This window comes from Salvelinus namaycush, chromosome 27 (genome assembly GCF_016432855.1).
Source record: "Salvelinus namaycush isolate Seneca chromosome 27, SaNama_1.0, whole genome shotgun sequence".
NCBI classification, from domain to species: Eukaryota; Metazoa; Chordata; class Actinopteri; order Salmoniformes; family Salmonidae; genus Salvelinus; species Salvelinus namaycush.
In genome coordinates this window covers 12,616,090-12,636,791 of record NC_052333.1, presented here as the reverse complement: position 1 = coordinate 12,636,791, position 20,702 = coordinate 12,616,090, and positions in this window count along the sequence as shown.

Sequence of the window (20,702 nt, the reverse complement as noted above, 5' to 3'; positions counted from 1 at the left end):
CAGTATTGCAGTGCTCAAGGTAACTATACAAAAACAAGATCCCACAACAAACAGGTGGGAAAAGGCTGCCTAAATATGATCCCCAATCAGAGACAACGATAGACAGCTGCCTCTGATTGGGAACCATACCAGGCCAACATAGAAAACGAAAAACTAGAATGCCCACCCTAATCACACCCTGACCTAACCAAATAGAGAAATAAAAGGATCTCTAAGGTCAGGGCGTGACACTCTCTTTCTCTCTCTTAATTTCTCTCAATCCCTATTTCCCAGACTAATATGCTTGCATATTTCAATTGACATGAAGCGAGGGACGAGACAGAAGAGAGGATGGAGGCATGAGGCTAAAATAATAAAAAACACACAAGGAGGTTAGCGAGAGCCATTTCTTTCTTTCACACCATGTGGTACCATAAGATATTCATTTTCTCTTGGTTTCTCTACCTCCCCTCCACCCCTTTGGTTTTCTTTGCCATCAGTGTCAGTGAACTGAGGAATGTATTCCAGGTCAGAACACGGCCTACAGTATCCTGTCCCCATTCAAATTAGTTTCCCTTCAACTAAGTGTACGGAGTGCCACTGAACAAACGTCATGACTGGGCAGTAACTGAATTGCCGTTGCCTACTATGTTTCTCTGTAGGTGGTTGGTTCCTAAGTTTGCTCTTAAGCATTTTGTAGAATTAAATGTTATTTTATACAAATCAGATTATTAGATACATATCCACAGACTTTTCTCAGACCTGGCTATAGGCAGTTACATAGTAAGGAAACCAGATCCACAACACTATGAGTCACGAGCCAGCACAAATTATTAATTGAATTAGATAATTGATTGAATTATTAACCAATCAAGAAGGGAGCTGCAGTGAAACCGATCTCCCCCTCGTTTTCTCCCTCCTTTTCTCTCCCGTCCTCCCCCTCTCCTCCCACCCTCAGTCAGGGTCTCTAGTAAGCCTGAAAGGATTGTTTAACAGTGCACAATGCCTCTGAGTTAAGACCTTATCATCATAAAAACAACACTGTGGTTGTATTTGTAAATGCTAAGCATTCTGGCACACTTGTGTTGCATCCCAAACAGCACTATGTTCACTATATAGTGCACTACTTTTGACCAGGGTCCATAGGGCTCTGTTCAAAACTAGTGCACTTTGTAGGGAATAGGGAGCCATTTGGGATTTCAGAATTCATTCATTCCATGTGGGAGCAATTCTACAGCCTGGTCATTCCATGTGGGAGCAATTCTGCAGCCTGGTCATTCCATGTGGGAGAAATTCTGCAGCCTGGTCATTCCATGTGGGAGCAATTCTACAGCCTGGTCATTCCATGTGGGAGCAATTCTGCAGCATGGTCATTCCATGTGGGAGAAATTCTGCAGCCTGGTCATTCCATGTGGGAGCAATTCTACAGCCTGGTCATTCCATGTGGGAGCAATTCTGCAGCCTGGTCATTCCATGTGGGAGAAATTCTACAGCCTGGTCATTCCATGTGGGAGCAATTCTGCAGCCTGGTCATTCCATGTGGGACCAATTCTACAGCCTGGTCATTCCATGTGGGAGCAATTCTGCAGCCTGGTCATTCCATGTGGGACCAATTCTACAGCCTGGTCATTCCATGTGGGAGCAATTCTGCAGCCTGGTCATTCCATGTGGGACCAATTCTACAGCCTGGTCATTCCATGTGGGAGCAATTCTACAGCCTGGTCATTCCATGTGGGAGCAATTCTACAGCCTGGTCATTCCATGTGGGAGCAATTCTACAGCCTGGTCATTCCATGTGGGAGCAATTCTACAGCCTGGTCATTCCATGTGGGAGCAATTCTACAGCCTGGTCATTCCATGTGGGAGCAATTCTACAGCCTGGTCATTCCATGTGGGAGCAATTCTACAGCCTGGTCATTCCATGTGGGAGCAATTCTACAGCCTGGTCATTCCATGTGGGAGCAATTCTACAGCCTGGTCATTCCATGTGGGAGCAATTCTACAGCCTGGTCATTCCATGTGGGAGCAATTCTACAGCCTGGTCATTCTCAAGACATACAGTATGTCTTTGCTGTTTTGGGTTGCGCTTATGATGATGATGACACAATGCCAGTTAAGCTGTCAGAGTTGCCCCCACCACACACAAAATCAAATCTAAGTTTATCGGTCACGTACACAGATTTGCAGATGTTATCACAGATGCAGTGAAATGCTTGTGTTCTAGCGTCAACAGTGCAGTGAAATGCTTGTGTTCTAGCGTCAACAGTGCAGTGAAATGCTTGTGTTCTAGCGTCAACAGTGCAGTGAAATGCTCGTGTTCTAGCGTCAACAGTGCAGTGAAATGCTTGTGTTCTAGCATCAACAGCATAGTGAAATGCTTGTGTTCTAGCGTCAACAGTGCAGTGACATGCTCGTGTTCTAGCGCCAACAGTGCAGGGAAATGCTTGTGTTCTAGCGTCAACAGTGCAGTGAAATGCTCGTGTTCTAGCGTCAACAGTGCAGTGAAATGCTTGTGTTCTAGCGTCAACAGTGCAGTGAAATGCTCGTGTTCTAGAGCCAACAGTGCAGTGAAATGCTCGTGTTCTAGCGTCAACAGTGCAGTGAAATGCTCGTGTTCTAGCGTCAACAGTGCAGTGAAATGCTTGTGTTCTAGCGTCAACAGTGCAGTGAAATGCTTGTGTTCTAGCGTCAACAGTGCAGTGAAATGCTCGTGTTCTAGCGCCAACAGTGCAGTGAAATGCTCGTGTTCTACCGTCAACAGTGCAGTGAAATGCTCATGTTCTAGCGTCAACAGTGCAGTGAAATGCTCGTGTTCTAGCGTCAACAGTGCAGTGAAATGCTTGTGTTCTAGCGTCAACAGCATAGTGAAATGCTTGTGTTCTAGCGTCAACAGTGCAGTGAAATGCTCGTGTTCTAGCGTCAACAGTGCAGTGAAATGCTTGTGTTCTAGCATCAACAGCATAGTGAAATGCTTGTGTTCTAGCGTCAACAGTGCAGTGACATGCTCGTGTTCTAGCGCCAACAGTGCAGGGAAATGCTTGTGTTCTAGCGTCAACAGTGCAGTGAAATGCTCGTGTTCTAGCGTCAACAGTGCAGTGAAATGCTTGTGTTCTAGCGTCAACAGTGCAGTGAAATGCTCGTGTTCTAGCGTCAACAGTGCAGTGAAATGCTCGTGTTCTAGCGTCAACAGTGCAGTGAAATGCTTGTGTTCTAGCGTCAACGGTGCAGTGAAATGCTTGTGTTCTAGAGCCAACAGTGCAGTGAAATGCTCGTGTTCTAGCGTCAACAGTGCAGTGAAATGCTCGTGTTCTAGCGTCAACAGTGCAGTGAAATGCTTGTGTTCTAGCGTCAACAGTGCAGTGAAATGCTTGTGTTCTAGCGTCAACAGCGCAGTGAAATGCTCGTGTTCTAGCGCCAACAGTGCAGTGAAATGCTCGTGTTCTACCGTCAACAGTGCAGTGAAATGCTCATGTTCTAGCGTCAACAGTGCAGTGAAATGCTCGTGTTCTAGCGTCAACAGTGCAGTGAAATGCTCGTGTTCTAGCATCAACAGTGCAGTGAAATACTTGTGTTCTAGCGTCAACGGTGCAGTGAAATGCTCGTGTTCTAGCGTCAACAGTGCAGTGAAATGCTTGTGTTCTAGCGTCAACAGTGCAGTGAAATGCTTGTGTTCTAGCGTCAACAGTGCAGTGAAATGCTCGTGTTCTAGCGTCAACAGTGCAGTGAAATGCTTGTGTTCTAGCGTCAACAGCATACTGAAATGCTTGTGTTCTAGCGTCAACAGTGCAGTGAAATGCTTGTGTTCTAGCGTCAACAGTGCAGTGAAATGCTCGTGTTCTAGCGTCAACAGTGCAGTGAAATGCTTGTGTTCTAGCGTCAACAGTGCAGTGAAATGCTCGTGTTCTAGCGTCAACAGTGCAGTGAAATGCTCGTGTTCTAGCGTCAACAGTGCAGTGAAATGCTTGTGTTCTAGCGTCAACAGTGCAGTGAAATGCTTGTGTTCTAGCGTCAACAGCGCAGTGAAATGCTCGTGTTCTAGCGTCAACAGTGCAGTGAAATGCTCGTGTTCTAGCGTCAACAGTGCAGTGAAATGCTTGTGTTCTAGCGTCAACAGTGCAGTGAAATGCTCGTGTTCTAGCGTCAACAGTGCAGTGAAATGCTTGTGTTCTAGCGTCAACAGTGCAGTGAAATGCTCGTGTTCTAGCGTCAACAGTGCAGTGAAATGCTTGTGTTCTAGCGTCAACAGCTTACTGAAATGCTTGTGTTCTTAGCGTCAACAGTGCAGTGAAATGCTTGTGTTCTAGCGTCACAGTGCAGTGAAATGCTCGTGTTCTAGCTCAACAGTCCAGTTGAAATGCTTGTGTTCTAGCGTCAACAGTGGCAGTGAAATGCTCCGTGTTTCTAGCGTCAACAGTGCAGTGAAAATGCTTTGTGTTTCTAGCGTCAACAGTCATGAAATGCTTTGTGTTCTAGGCGTCAACAGTGCAGTGAAATGCTTTGTGTTCAGCGTCAACAGTGCAGTTAAATGCTTGTGTTCTAGCGTCACAGCATACTGAAATGCTTGGTTCTAGCGTCACAGTGCAGTGAAATGCTTTGTGTTCTAGCGTCAACGTGCAGTGAAATGCTTGTGTTTCTAGAGCCAACTGCAGTAAAATGCTCGTGTTCTAGCGTCAACAGTGCAGTGAAATGCTCGTGTTCTAGCGTCAACAGTGCAGTGAAATGCTCGTGTTCTAGCGTCAACAGTGCAGTGAAATGCTCGTGTTCTAGCGCAACAGTGCAGTGAAATGCTTGTGTCCTAGCGTCAACGGTGCAGTGAAATGCTTGTGTTTCGAGAGCCAACAGTGCTGAAATGCCGTGTTTCTAGCGTCACAGTGCAGTAAATGCTCGTGTTCTAGCGTCAACAGTGCAGTGAAATGCTTGTGTTCTAGCGTCAACAATGCAGTGCAATGCTTGTGTTCTAGCTTCAACAGTGCGTGAAAGCCTCGTGTTCTAGCGTCAACATGCAGTGAAATGCTCGTGTGTTCTAGCGTCAACAGTGCAGTGACATGCTTGTGTTTCTAGCGTCAAAGGTGCAGTGAAAATGCTTGTGTTCTAGAGCCAACGTGCAGTAATGCTCGGGTGTTCTAGTGTGTGTCAACAGTGCATTGAAATGCTCGTGTTCTAGCGTACAACAGTGCAGTGAAATGCTTGTGTTCAGCGTCAACATTGCAGTTAAATGCTTGTGTTCTAGCGTCAACGCATACTGAAATCTTGTGTTCTAGCGTCAACAGTGGCAGTGAAATATTCGTTTTCTAGCGTCAACAGTGCAGTGAAATGCTTTGTGTTCTAGCGTCAACGTGCAGTGAAATGCTTCGTGTGTCTAGCGTCAACATTGCAGTGGAAAGGCTTGTGTTCTAGCTCAACAGTGCAGTGAAATGCTCGTGTCTAGCGTCAACACAGTGCAGTGAACTGCTTGTGTTCGAGCGTCAACAGCATACTGAAATGCTTGTGTTCTAGCGTCAACAGTGCAGTGAATGTGTTGTGTTTACTAGCTCACGTGCAGTGAAATGCTTGTGTTCCCTAGAGCAAACAGTGCAGTGAATGCTCGTGTTCTAGCGTCAACAGTGCAGTGAAATTCTCGTGTTCTAGCGTCAACAGTGCGTGAAATGGCTTGCTTTCTAGCGTCAACAGTGCAGGGAAATGCTGTGTTCTAGCTTAACAGTGCAAGTGAAATGCTTGTGTTTCTAGCTCAACAGTGGCAGTGAATGCTCGTTTTCTAGCGTCAACAGTGCAGTGAAATGCTTTGTGTTCTAAGCGGCAACAGTGCAGTGAAATGCTTGTGTTTCGTAGCGTTCAACAGTGCAGGGAAATGCTTGTGTTCTAGCGTCAACGTGCAGTGAAATGCTTGTGTTCTGCGTCACAGCATGCTGAAATTCTCGTGTTCTAGCGTCAACAGTGCAGTTGAATGCTCGTGTTTCTAGCGTCAACAGTGCAGTGAAATGCTCGTGTTCTGCGTCAACAGTGCAGTGAAATGCTCGTGTTCTAGCGTCAACGAGTGGCAGTGAAATGCTTGTGTTCTATATGCGTCAACAGTGCAGTGAATGCTGTGTTCTAGCGTCAACAGTGCAGTGAAATGCTCGTGTTCTATAGCGTCAACAGTGCAGTGAAATCCTTGTGTTCTAGCGTCAACAGTGCAGTGAAACTGCTCGTGTTCTAGAGCCAACAAGTGCAGTGAAAATGCTCGTGGTTCTAGCGTCAACAGTGCAGTGAAATGCTCGTGTTCTAGCGTCAACAGTGCAGTGAAATGCTTGTGTTCTAGCGTCACACAGTGCAGGGGGGGGGGGGGGGGGGGGGGGTGAAATGCTTGTGTTTCTGCGTCAACATGGCAGTGAAATGCTCGTGTTCTACGCCAACAGTGCAGTGAAATGCTCGTGTTCTACCGTCAACAGTCCAGTGAATGCTCCTGTTCTAGCGTCAACGTGCAGTGACAATGCTCGTTGTTCTAGGCGTCAACAGTGCATGAAATGCTTGTTTTCTAGCATCAACATCATAGTGAATGCTTGTGTCTAGCGTCAACAGTGCAGTGAACTGCTCGTGTTCTAGCGGTCAACAGTCAGTGAAATGCTTGTGTTCTAGCATCAACAGCATAGTGAAGCTGTGTTCTACTAGCGTCAACCGTGCAGTGACATGCTCGTGTTCTAGCGCCAACAGTCAGGGAATGCTTTGTGGTGTTCTAGCGTCAACATGCAGTGGAAATGCTCGTGTTCTAGCCGTCACAGTGCAGTGAAATGCTTGTGTTCTAGCGTCAACAGTGCAGTGACATGCTCGGGTGTTCTAGCGTCAACATTGCGTGAAATGCTCGTGTTCTAGCGTCAACAGTGCAAGTGAAATGCTTTTGTTCTAGCGTCAACGTGCAGTGAAATGCTTGTTTCTAGAGTCCAACAGTGCAGTGAAATGCTCGTGTTCTTAGCGTCACAGTGCAGTGAAATGCTCGTGTCTATGCGTCACAGTGCATGAAATGCTGTGTTCTAAGCGTCAAACAGTGCAGTGAATGCTTGTGTTCTAGCGTCAACAAGCGCAGTGAAAATGCTCGTGTTCTAGCGCCACAGTGCATGAAATGCTCGTGTTCTACTACCGTCAACAGTGCGTGAAATGGCTCATGTTCTAGCGTCAACAGTGCAGTGAAATGCTCGTGTTTCTAGCGCACAGTGCATGTGAAATGCTCGTGTTCTAGCATCAACATGCAAGTGAAATACTTGTGTTCTACGCGTCAACGGTGCAGTGAAATGCTCGTGTTCTAGCGTCAACAGTGCAGTGCAAATGCTTTGTGTTCTAGGCGTCAACAGCATACTGAAATGCCTTGTGTTCTAGCGGCACAGTGCGTGAAAATGCTTGTGTTCTAGCGTCAACATGCAGTGAATGCTCGTGTTTCTATCGTCAACAGTGCAGTGAAATGCTTGTGTTCCTAGCGTCAACAAGTGCAGTGAAATGCTCAGTTTCTAGCTCAACAGTGCAGTGAAATGCTTGTATTCTAGCGTCAACAGCATACTGAAATGCTTGTGTTCTACGCGTCACAGTGCAGTGAAATGCTTGTGTTCTAGCGTCAACAGTGCAGTGAAAGCTCGTGTTCTAGCGTCAACAGTCCAGTGAAATGCTTGTGTTTTCTGGCGTCCAACAGTGCAGTGAAATGCTCGTGTTTCTAGGCGTCAACAGTGCAGTGAAATGCTTGTGTTCTAGCGTCAACAGTGCAGTGAAATGGCTTGTGTTCTAGCGTCAACAAAAGTTCTGGGGGGGGGGGCCGCAGTGAAAATGCTGTGTTTCTAGCGTCAACAGTGCACAAAGTTAATGCGTGTGTTCTAGCGTCAACACTACTGAAATGCTTTGTGTTTCTAGCGTCCAACAGTGCAGTGGAAATGCTTGTTTCCTAAGCGTCACGCTGCAGTGAAATGCTTTTTGTTTCTAGAGGCCAACAGTGCAGTGAAATGCTAGTGTTCTAGCCGTCCCAACAGTGCAGTGAAAGCTCGTGTTCTAGCGTCAACAGTGCAGTGAAATGCTCGTGTTCTAGCGGCCACAGTGCAGTGAAATGCTCGTGTTCTAGCTCAACAGTGCAGTGAAATGCTCGTGTTCTAAGCGTCAACAGTGGCAGTGAAATGCTTGTGTTCTAGACGTCAACAACAATAAGCAGTGAAATGCTGTGTTCTATGCGTCAACAGTGCAGTGAAATGCTCGGTGTTTCTAGCTCAACATGTGGCAGTGAAATGCTCGTGTTCTAAGCGTCAACAGTGCATTGAAATGCTTGTGTTCTAGCGCAGATAGGTGCGTGAAATGCGTTGTTCTATGAGCCCATTGCAGTGAAATGCTCGTGTTCTATGCGTCAACAGTGCAGTGAAATGCTCAAGAGAAAGGGGGTTCATTTTCGTTTTGTGCGAGTCTAGACGGGTTGGGGGAGGTGTTGGGGATGGGTGCATGTGAAATTCTGGGAGTAACAGTGCAGTTAAATGAAGCTTGTGTTTTCTATAATCGTCCAACATCCTACTGCCAATGCTTGTTTTCTAATCTCTCTCCCAACCCCACCCCCCGGCTTCTTCTTCACCTCTCGCTCTTTCTCCACCCTCATTTCCGTTATGCTGTTGACTCTAGAACACAGCATTTAACTGCACTGTTGACGCTAGAACACAAGGCATTTCACTGCACTGTTGACGCTAGAACACGAGCATTTCACTGCACTGTTGACGCTAGAACACGAGCATTTCACTGCACTGTTTGGCTCTAGAACCAAGCATTTCACTGCACCTTTGACGCTAGAACACAAGCATTTCACTGCACTGTTGACGCTAGAACACGAGCATTTCACTGCACTGTTGACGCTAGAAACAGAGCATTTCACGCACTGTTGACGCAGAACACAGCATTTCACTGCATTGTTGACGCTAGAACACAAGCATTTCACTGCACTGTTGACGCTAGAACACGAGCATTTCACTGCACTGTTGACGCAGAACACGAGCATTTCACTGCACTTGACCTAGACCGAGCATTTCACTGCACTGTTGACGCTAGAACCACGAGCATTTCACTGCACTGTTGACGCTAGAACACGAGCATTTTACTGCACTGTTGGCCTAGAACCAAGCATTTCACTGCACCGTTGACGCTAGAACACAAGCATTTCACTGCACTGTTGACGCTAGAACACAAGCATTTCAGTATGCTGTTGACGCTAGAACACACGCATTTAACTGCACTGTTGACGCTAGAACACAAGCATTTCACTGCACTGTTGACGCTAGAACACAAGCATTTCACTGCACTGTTGACGCTAGAACACAAGCATTTCACTGCACTGTTGACGCTAGAACACGAGCATTTCACTGCACTGTTGACGCTAGAACACAAGCATTTCACTGCACTGTTGACGCTAGAACACGAGCATTTCACTGCACTGTTGACGCTAGAACACAAGCATTTCACTGCACTGTTGACGCTAGAACACAAGCATTTCAGTATGCTGTTGACGCTAGAACACAAGCATTTCACTGCACTGTTGACGCTAGAACACGAGCATTTCACTGCACTGTTGACGCTAGAACACAAGCATTTCACTGCACTGTTGACGCTAGAACACGAGCATTTCACTGCACTGTTGACGCTAGAACACAAGCATTTCACTGCCTGTTGAGCTAGAACACAAGCATTTCAGTATGCTGTTGACGCTAGAACACAAGCATTTCACTGCACTGTTGACGCTAGAACACGAGCATTTCACTGCACCGTTGACGCTAGAACACAAGTATTTCACTGCACTGTTGATGCTAGAACAGAGCATTTCACTGCACTGTTGACGCTAGAACACGAGCATTTCACTGCACTGTTGACGCTAGACATGAGCATTTCACTGCACTGTTGACGTAGAACACGAGCATTTCACTGCACTGTTGGCGCTAGAACACGAGCATTTCACTGCGCTGTTGACGCTAGAACACAACATTTTCACTGCACTGTTGACGCTAGAACACAAGCATTTCACTGCACTGTTGACGCTAGAACACGAGCATTTCACTGCACTGTTGACGCTAGAACACGAGCATTTCACTGCACTGTTGGCTCTAGAACACAAGCATTTCACTGCACCGTTGACGCTAGAACACAAGCATTTCACTGCACTGTTGACGCTAGAACACGAGCATTTCACTGCAATGTTGACGCTAGAACCGAGCATTTCACTGCACTGTTGACGCTAGAACACAAGCATTTCACTGCACTGTTTGACGCTAGAACACGAGCATTTCACTGCACTGTTGACGCTAGAACACAGCATTTCCCTGCACTGTTGGCCCTAGAACACGAGCATGTCACTGCACTGTTGACGCTAGAACACAAGCATTTCACTATGCTGTTGATGCTAGAACACAAGCATTTCACTGCACTGTTGACGCTAGAACACGAGCATTTCACTGCACTGTTGACGCTAAACACAAGCATTTCACTATGCTGTTGATGCTAGAACACAAGCATTTCACTGCACTGTTGACGCTAGAACACAGCATTTCACTGCACTGTTGACGCTAGAACATGAGCATTCACTGCACTGTTGAGGATACACGAGCATTTCACTGCACTGTTGGCGCTAGAACACGAGCATTTCACTGCACTGTTGACGCTAGAACACAAGCATTTCACTGCACTGTTGACGCTAGAACACAAGCATTTCACTGCACTGTTGACGCTAGAACACGAGCATTTCACTGCACTGTTGACGCTAGAACACGAGCATTTCACTGCACTGTTGGCTCTAGAACACGAGCATTTCACTGCACTGTTGACCTAGAACACAAGCATTTCACTGCACTGTTGACGCTAGAACACGAGCATTTCACTGCACTGTTGACGCTAACACAAGCATTTCACTGCACTGTTGACGCTAGAACACAAGCATTTCACTGCACTGTTGACGCTAGAACACGAGCATTTCACTGCACTGTTGACGCTAGAACACGAGCATTTCACTGCACTGTTGACGCTAGAACACGAGCATTTCACTGCACTGTTGACGCTAGAACACGAGCATTTCAGTATGCTGTTGACGCTAGAACACAAGCATTTCACTGCACTGTTGACGCTAGAACACAAGCATTTCACTGCACTGTTGACGCTAGAACACAAGCATTTCACTGCACTGTTGACGCTAGAACACAGCATTCACTGCACTGTTGACGCTAGAAACCGACATTTCACTGCACTGTTGACGCTAGAACACAAGCATTTCACTGCACTGTTGACGCTAGAACACAAGCATTTCCCTGCACTGTTGACGCTAGAAAGCAAGCATTTCACAGCACTGTTGACGCTAGAACACGAGAATTTCACTGCACTGTTGACGCTAGAACACGAGCATTTCACTGCACTGTTGGCTCTAGAACACAAGCATTTCACTGCACCGTTGACGCTAGAACACAAGCATTTCACTGCACTGTTGACGCTAGAACACAAGCATTTCAGTATGCTGTTGACGCTAGAACACAGCTTTCACTGCACTGTTGACGCTAGAACACGAGCATTTCACTGCACTGTTGACGCTAGAACACAAGCATTTCACTGCACTGTTGACGCTAGAACACGAGCATTTCACTGCACTGTTGACGCTAGAACACAAGCATTTCACTGCACTGTTGACGCTAGAAAACGAATATTTCACTGCACTGTTGACGCTAGAACACAAGCATTTCAGTATGCTGTTGACGCTAGAACACAAGCATTTAACTGCACTGTTGACGCTAGAACACAAGCATTTCACTGCACTGTTGACGCTAGAACACGAGCATTTCACTGCACTGTTGACGCTAGAACACGAGCATTTCACTGCACTGTTGGCTCTAGAACACAAGCATTTCACTGCACCTTTGACGCTAGAACACAAGCTTTTCACTGCACTGTTGACGCAGAACACGAGCATTTCACTGCACTGTTGACGCTAGAACACGACATTTCACTGCACTGTTGACGCTAGAACACAAGCATTTCACTGCATTGTTGACGCTAGAACACAAGCATTTCACTGCACTGTTGACGCTAGAACACGAGAATTTCACTGCACTGTTGACGCTAGAACACGAGCATTTCACTGCACTGTTGGCTCTAGAACACAAGCATTTCACTGCACCGTTGACGCTAGAACACAAGCATTTCACTGCACTGTTGACGCTAGAACACGAGCATTTCACTGCACTGTTGACGCTAGAACACGAGCATTTCACTGCACTGTTGACGCTAGAACACGAGCATTTCACTGCACTGTTGACGCTAGAACACGAGCATTTTACTGCACTGTTGGCTCTAGAACACAAGCATTTCACTGCACCGTTGACGCTAGAACACAAGCATTTCACTGCACTGTTGACGCTAGAACACAAGCATTTCAGTATGCTGTTGACGCTAGAACACACGCATTTAACTGCACTGTTGACGCTAGAACACAAGCATTTCACTGCACTGTTGACGCTAGAACACAAGCATTTCACTGCACTGTTGACGCTAGAACACAAGCATTTCACTGCACTGTTGACGCTAGAACACGAGCATTTCACTGCACTGTTGACGCTAGAACACAAGCATTTCACTGCACTGTTGACGCTAGAACACGAGCATTTCACTGCACTGTTGACGCTAGAACACAAGCATTTCACTGCACTGTTGACGCTAGAACACAAGCATTTCAGTAAGCTGTTGACGCTAGAATACAAGCATTTCACTGCACTGTTGACGTAGAACACGAGCATTTCACTGCACTGTTGACGTAGAACACAAGCATTTCACTGCACTGTTGACGCTAGACCACGAGCATTTCACTGCACTGGTTGACGCTAGAACACAAGCATTTCACTGCACTGTTGACGCTAGAACACGAGCATTTCACTGCACTGTTGCGCCTAGAACCGAGCTTTCACTGCGCTGTTACGCTAGAACACAAGCCATTTCACTGCACTGTTGACGCTAGAACACAAGCATTTCACTGCACTGTTGACGCTAGAACACGAGCATTTCACTGCACTGTTGACGCTAGAACACGAGCATTTCACTGCACTGTTGACGCTAGAACACAAGCATTTCACTGCACTGTTGACGCTAGAACACGAGCATTTCACTGCACTGTTGACGCTAGAACACAAGCATTTCACTGCACTGTTGACGCTAGAACACAAGCATTTCAGTATGCTGTTGACGCTAGAACACAAGCATTTCACTGCACTGTTGACGCTAGAACACGAGCATTTCACTGCACTGTTGACGCTAGAACACAAGCATTTCACTGCACTGTTGACGCTAGAACACAAGCATTTCACTGCACTGTTGACGCTAGAAAACGAGCATTTCACTGCACCGTTGACGCTAGAACACAAGCATTTCACTGCACTGTTGACGCTAGAACACAAGCATTTCACTGCACTGTTGACGCTAGAACACGAGCATTTCACTGCATGTTGACGCTAGAACATGAGCATTTCACTGCACTGTTGACGGTAGAACACGAGCATTTCACTGCACTGTTGGCCTAGAACACGAGCATTTACTGCGCTGTTGACGCTAGAACACAAGCATTTCACTGCACTGTTGACGCTAGAACACAAGCATTTCACTGCACTGTTGACGCTAGAACACGAGCATTTCACTGCACTGTTGACGCTAGAACACGAGCATTTACTGCACTGTTGGCTCTAAACACAAGCATTTCACTGCACCGTTGACGCTAGAACACAAGCATTTCACTGCACTGTTGACGCTAGAACACGAGCATTTCACTGCACTGTTGACGCTAGAACACGAGCATTTCACTGCACTGTTGACGCTAGAACACAAGCATTTCACTGCACTGTTGACGCTAGAACACGAGCATTTCACTGCACTGTTGACGCTAGAACACAAGCATTTCCCTGCACTGTTGGCGCTAGAACACAACATGTCACTGCACTGTTGACGCTAGAACACAAGCATTTCACTATGCTGTTGATGCTAGAACACAAGCATTTCACTGCACTGTTGACGCTAGAACACGAGCATTTCACTGCACTGTTGACGCTAGAACACAAGCATTTCACTATGCTGTTGATGCTAGAACACAAGCATTTCACTGCACTGTTGACGCTAGAACACGAGCATTTCACTGCACTGTTGACGCTAGAACATGAGCATTTCACTGCACTGTTGACGGTAGAACACGAGCATTTCACTGCACTGTTGGCGCTAGAACACGAGCATTTCACTGCACTTTTGACGCTAGAACACAAGCTTTCACTGCACTGTTGACGCTAGAACACAAGCATTTCACTGCACTGTTGACGCTAGAACAAAGCATTTCACTGCACTGTTGACGCTAGAACACGAGCATTTCACTGCACTGTTGGCTCTAGAACACGAGCATTTCACTGCACTGTTGACGCTAGAACACAACATTTCACTGCACTGTTGACGCTAGAACACGAGCATTTTCACTGCCTGTTGACGCTAGAACACAAGCATTTCCCTGCACTGTTGGCGCTAGAACACGAGCATGTCACTGCACTGTTACGCTAGAACACAAGCTTTCACTATGCTGTTGATGCTAAACACAAGCATTTCACTGCACTGTTGACGCTAGAACACGAGCATTTCACTGCACTGTTGACGCTAGAACACAAGCATTTCACTGCACTGTTGACGCTAGAACACAAGCATTTCACTGCACTGTTGACGCTAGAACACAAGCATTTCACTGCATCTGTGATAACATCTGCAAATCTGTGTACGTGACCGATAAACTTAGATTTGATTTTGTGTGTGGTGGGGGCAACTCTGACAGCTTAACTGGCATTGTGTCATCATCATCATAAGCGCAACCCAAAACAGCAAAGACATACTGTATGTCTTGAGAATGACCAGGCTGTAGAATTGCTCCCAATTGGAATGACCAGGCTGTAGAATTGCTCCCACATGAATGACCAGGCTGTAGAATTGCTCCCACAGGGAATGACCAGCTGTAGAATTGCTCCCACATGGAATGACCAGGCTGTAGAATTGCTCCCCACATGGAATGACCAGGCTGTAGAATTGCTCCCACATGGAATGACCAGGCTGTAGAATTGCTCCCACATGGAATGACCAGGCTGTAGAATTGCTCCCACATGGAATGACCAGGCTGTAGAATTGCTCCCACATGGAATGACCAGGCTGTAGAATTGCTCCCACATGGAATGACCAGGCTGTAGAATTGCTCCCACATGATGACCAGGCTGTAGAATTGGTCCCACATGGATGCCAGGCTGCAGAATTGCTCCCACATGGAATGACCAGGCTGTAGAATTGGTCCCACATGGAATGACCAGGCTGCAGAATTGCTCCCACATGGAATGACCAGGCTGTAGAATTGGTCCCACATGGAATGACCAGGCTGCAGATTTCTCCCACATGGAATGACCAGGCTGTAGAATTCTCCCCATGGAATGACCAGGCTGGCAGAATTGCTCCCACATGGAATGACCAGGCTGTAGAATTGCTCCCACATGGAATGACCAGGCTGCAGAATTTCTCCCACATGGAATGACCATGCTGCAGAATTGCTCCCACATGGAATGACCAGGCTGTAGAATTGCTCCCACATGGAATGACCAGGCTGTCAGAATTTCTCCACACATGGAAGACCAGGCTGCAGAATTGCTCCCACATGGAATGACCAGGCTGTAGAATTGCTCCCACATGGAATGAATGAATTCTGAAATCCCAAATGGCTCCCTATTCCCTAACAAGTGCACTAGTTTTGGAACAGAGCCCTATGGACCCTGGTCAAAAGTAGTGCACTATATAGTGAACATAGTGCTGTTTGGGATGCAACACAAGTGTGCCAGAATGCTTAGCATTTACAAATACAACCACAGTGTTGTTTTTATGATGATAAGGTCTTAACTCAGAGGCATTGTGCACTGTTAAACAATCCTTTCAGGCTTACTAGAGACCCTGACTGAGGGTGGGAGAGAGGGGGAGGACGGAGAGAAAAGGAGGAGAAAACGAGGGGAGATCGGTTTCACTGCAGCTCCCTTCTTGATTGGTTAATAATTCAATCAATTATCTAATTCAATTAATAATTTGTGCTGGCTCGTGACTCATAGTGTTGTGGATCTGGTTTCCTTACTATGTACTGCCTATAGCCAGGTCTGAGAAAGTCTGTGGATATGTATCTAATAATCTGATTTGTATAAAATACATTTATTCTACAATGCTTAAGAGCAAACTTAGGAACCAACCACCTACAGAGAACATATTAGGCAACGGCAATTCAGTTACTGCCCAGTCATGACGTTTGTTCAGTGGCACTCCGTACACTTAGTTGAAGGGAAACTAATTTGAATGGGGACAGGATACTGTAGGCCGTGTTTCTGACCTGGAATACATTCCTCAGTTCACTGACACTGATGGCAAAGAAAACCAAGGGGTGGAGGGGAGGTAGAGAAACCAAGAGAAAATGAATATCTTATGGTACCACATGGTGTGAAAGAAAGAAATGGCTCTCGCTAACCTCCTTGTGTGTTTTTTATTATTTTAGCCTCATGCCTCCATCCTCTCTTCTGTCTCGTCCCTCGCTTCATGTCAATTGAAATATGCAAGCATATTAGTCTGGGAAATAGGGATTGAGAGAAATTAAGAGAGAGAAAGAGAGTGTCACGCCCTGACCTTAGAGATCCTTTTATTTCTCTATTTTGTTAGGTCAGGTGTTGATTAGGGTGGGCATTCTAGTTTTTCGTTTTCTATGTTGGCCTGGTATGGTTCCCAATCAGAGGCAGCTGTCTATCGTTGTCTCTGATTGGGATCATATTTAGGCAGCCTTTTCCCACCTGTTTGTTGTGGGATCTTGTTTTTGTATGTTACCTTGAGCACTGCAATACTGCACGTTTGTTATATTCTTTGTTGTTTTGGTTGTAAGTTTCACTATTAAATATAATGTGGAACTCTACGCACGCTGCGCCTTTGTCTACTCATTTCAACAAACGTGTCAGAGAGAGAGAGAGAGAGATTGTCAGAAAGAGAGAGAGAAGATTGCCAGAAGAGAGAGAGAGAGATTGTCAGAAACAGGAAGAAGAGAGAGATTGTCAGAAAGAGAGAGGCCACTAAGCATTCAGGGTTTTCCTGTGGTTTCTGTGTAATTAGGGTTCCACACACACACACCCCTCATCCCCCCCATCCTCTCTGCCTCTTTCCATTGTAGGTTGAAATTGTCTGAACAGCTGAGTTTATACATTGTAACACTTATCATCCTAAACCCAAACACAGTAAAAAAGTAACAGTTGCTGTTGAGAGTCTGTTTCCCTCCCTCCTTCCTCTTTCCCTCTCTATCTCTCTCTATATCTCTCTCTATCTCTCTCTATCTATCTCTCTATCTCTCTCTATCTATCTATCTCTCTATCTCTCTCTCTATCTCTCTCTATCTATCTCTCTAATCTATCTCTCTCTATCTCTCTCTCTCTATCTCTCTCTCTCTATCTCTATCTATCTCTCTATCTTTCTCTATCTCTATCTATATCTATCTATCTCTCTATCTATATCTATCTCTCTATCTATATCTATCTCATCTATCCTCTCTAAAATTCAAATTCAAATTCAAGCTGCTTTATTGGCATGAAAAACTTGTGTCAATATTGCCAAAGCAACAATGTATACAATATACATGAAATAAAATTATAAACAATGACAATAATAATATGAATGGCAGTAAATAATAATACAAAATTAAATATATAAAATAGTAACAATAAAATGTTAACAGTCAATAATCGAATGTAATGTAATAAAAAAAATGAACTATACTAACTTATAACTAAATAACGTTCATCTTCCATTACGGTCATCACCATTACATCGTACTACAACTACTATCATCATTACCACTACTACCACCACCACCATCATTAAACTGCTATCATTACCATTACCACCCATACCATTACTACTTGAATGATAAACAACAATAATAATAGTAATAACAATAACAGTAATAACAATAATAGTAATAATAAGTAAGTTACTGCTTACTATGCAGATGTTATTATTCAGTGTCTCTCACTTATTCTAGTGTTATCTCTCTCTCCTCTTCTCTCTCTCTGTCCCTCTCTCTCTGTCTCTCAATTCAATTCAATTCAATTGACTTTATTGACATGGCAAGTTCATTATTACTTACATTGTCAAAGTATACATATCGAAAAATAAAATACAAATATATATGTATATATATATAAAATATATATAATTATATATAAATAAATGTGGGACCAACAGCAATAATAATAGTAGTAGTGGACATGGGATTACCATTAACAACAACTACAACAACAATATTAATCAGAACAACAATACATTAAATCAATGGTAGTAGACCAGTGTCAATATGACTTGAGAAGACATATGACCTGGTATGAAAGACAAAACAAAACTAAGCTAAATGGGAAAATTATCAACATTACTTGCATTTTTCACTGGCTGTCCCTCAGGTTGTGCAGGAGACATTTTGGCTTTTCACCCAATAAATATTAGATTTTTTCTTCATCTTTTATAGTTTCAAATTCTTTGTATTGAGTTTATAATTTTGGGAAAGAAATTGCTCTTAGGTCTGAGTATTTGTCACAGTGTAGTAGAAATGCACCTCTGTCTCTACCTCTCCCTGGAGCAGAGTGAGCACAGCCTGTCCTCTCTGGGCAGCCAGGTTTGTCTGTGACGACCGGTCTCTATAGCCAGACTGTGCTCACTGAGTCGTACCAAGTCATGTTTTCCTCAGTTTTCTATCAGTCACAGTGGTCAGATAGTCTGCCACCATGTACTGTCTGTTTAGAGCCAAATAGCATTGAAGTTTACTTTGATTTTTTGTGGTGTCTTTCCAATAGTTAAATATATTTTTCTTTTTGTTTTGTGATTTGGTTGGGCCAGATTTTCTGAGGGCTGTCCCGAGGCTCTATGGGGTTGGTTTGGGTTGGTGAACTGAGCCTCAGAACCAGCTGGCTGAGGGGACTCTTCTCTGGTTTCATCTCTTGACATTGTAGAGCTGTGTGATGGAATGTTTAGGGTCACTTGTTTTTAGATGGTTGTAAAATTTATGGCTCTTTTTTCTATTCGAATGAGGAGGGGGTATTGGCCCAATTCTGCCCTACATGCGTTATTTGGAGTTTTTCTTTGTACTTGCAATACAGTCTTGCAAAACTCTGCATGCAATATTTCAGTTGGATGTTTGTCCCATTTAGTAAATTCATTATTAGAGAGTGGACCCCATACTTCACTGCCATATAGAGCAATTGGTTCTATAACTGATTGAAAAATTTTGAGCCAGATTCTAATTGGAATTTCAATTTTGATGTTCCTTTTAATGGCATAGAATGCTCTTCTGGCTTTGTCTCTCACTCATTCACAGCCATGTGAAAGCTACCTGTGTTGCTGATATTAGTCCTAGATATGTGTAGTTTTTGGTGTGTTCTAATAGAACTGTGTTCCAAATAGAATTTATATTTGTCATCCTTATTTCCCGACCTTTTTTGGAATATCGTTATATTTGTTTTTTTTAGGTTAACGGTCAGAGCCCAGGTCTGACAGAACCTGTGAAGACAATCTAGGTGCTGCTGTAACCCCTCTTTAGTGGGAGACAGCAGCACCAGGTCATCTGCGTACAGCAGACACTTGATTTCAGTGTTGTGTAGGGTGATACCAGGTGCTGCCGATTCTTCTAATGTTTTTGCCAATTCATTAATGTAATGTTAATAATGTTGGACTTATTGGGCAGCCCTGTTTCACTCCCCGCCCCTGAGAGAAGAAGTCTGTTTGCTTGTTGCCAATTTTAACCGCACATTTGTTTTTAGTGTACATTGATTTAATAAAATCATATGTTTTCCCTCCATACCACTTTCTATTAGTTTATAAAAAAAGACCTTCGTGCCAAATTGAATCAAATGCTTTCTTGAAATCTACAAAACACGAGTAGATTTTGCCTTTGTTTTGGTTTACTTGTTTATCAATTAGAGTGTGGAGGGTGTAAATGTGGTCTGTTGTACGATAATTTTTTAGAAATCCAATCTGGCTTCTGCTCAGGACGTTGTGTTCGTCAAGGAAATGATGTAGTCTGCTATTTATAATACTGCAGAGAATTTTCCCCAAGTTGCTGTTAACGCAAATTCCTCTGTAATTATTTGGGTCAAATTTGTCTCCATTTTTAGATTGGGTGTGATCAATCCCTGGTTCCAAATATCGGGGAAAATACCTGCAGTGAGGATAATGTTGAAGATTTGAGTATAGCCAATTTGAATTTGTGGTCTGTATATTTGATCATTTCATTTAAATACCATCAGCACCACGGCCTTTTTGGGTTGGAGATTGCATAGTGTTTCCATAATTCTTCTTCTGTCTTTGACTGCTGATTCAAGGATTTGTAATTTTTCTTGTATATCTTTTTGTTCTGGGCTCTTTGTATATTTCTGTAGAGGTTTGCAAAGTGATTTCTCCACATATCCCCATTTTGGATAGCCAATTCCTCATGATGAGGTTTGTTTAATTTATTCCAATTCTCCCAGAAGTGGTTTGATTCTATGGATTCCTCAATTCCAACCAGCTGATTTCTAATGTGCGTTCCTTTTTTGTTCTTAGGGTGCGTTTGTATTGCTTCAGTGTTTCCCCATATTGAAGGCGTATATTTTTGTTGTCTGGTTCTCTGTGTTTTTGATTAGATATATTTCTCAATGACTTTC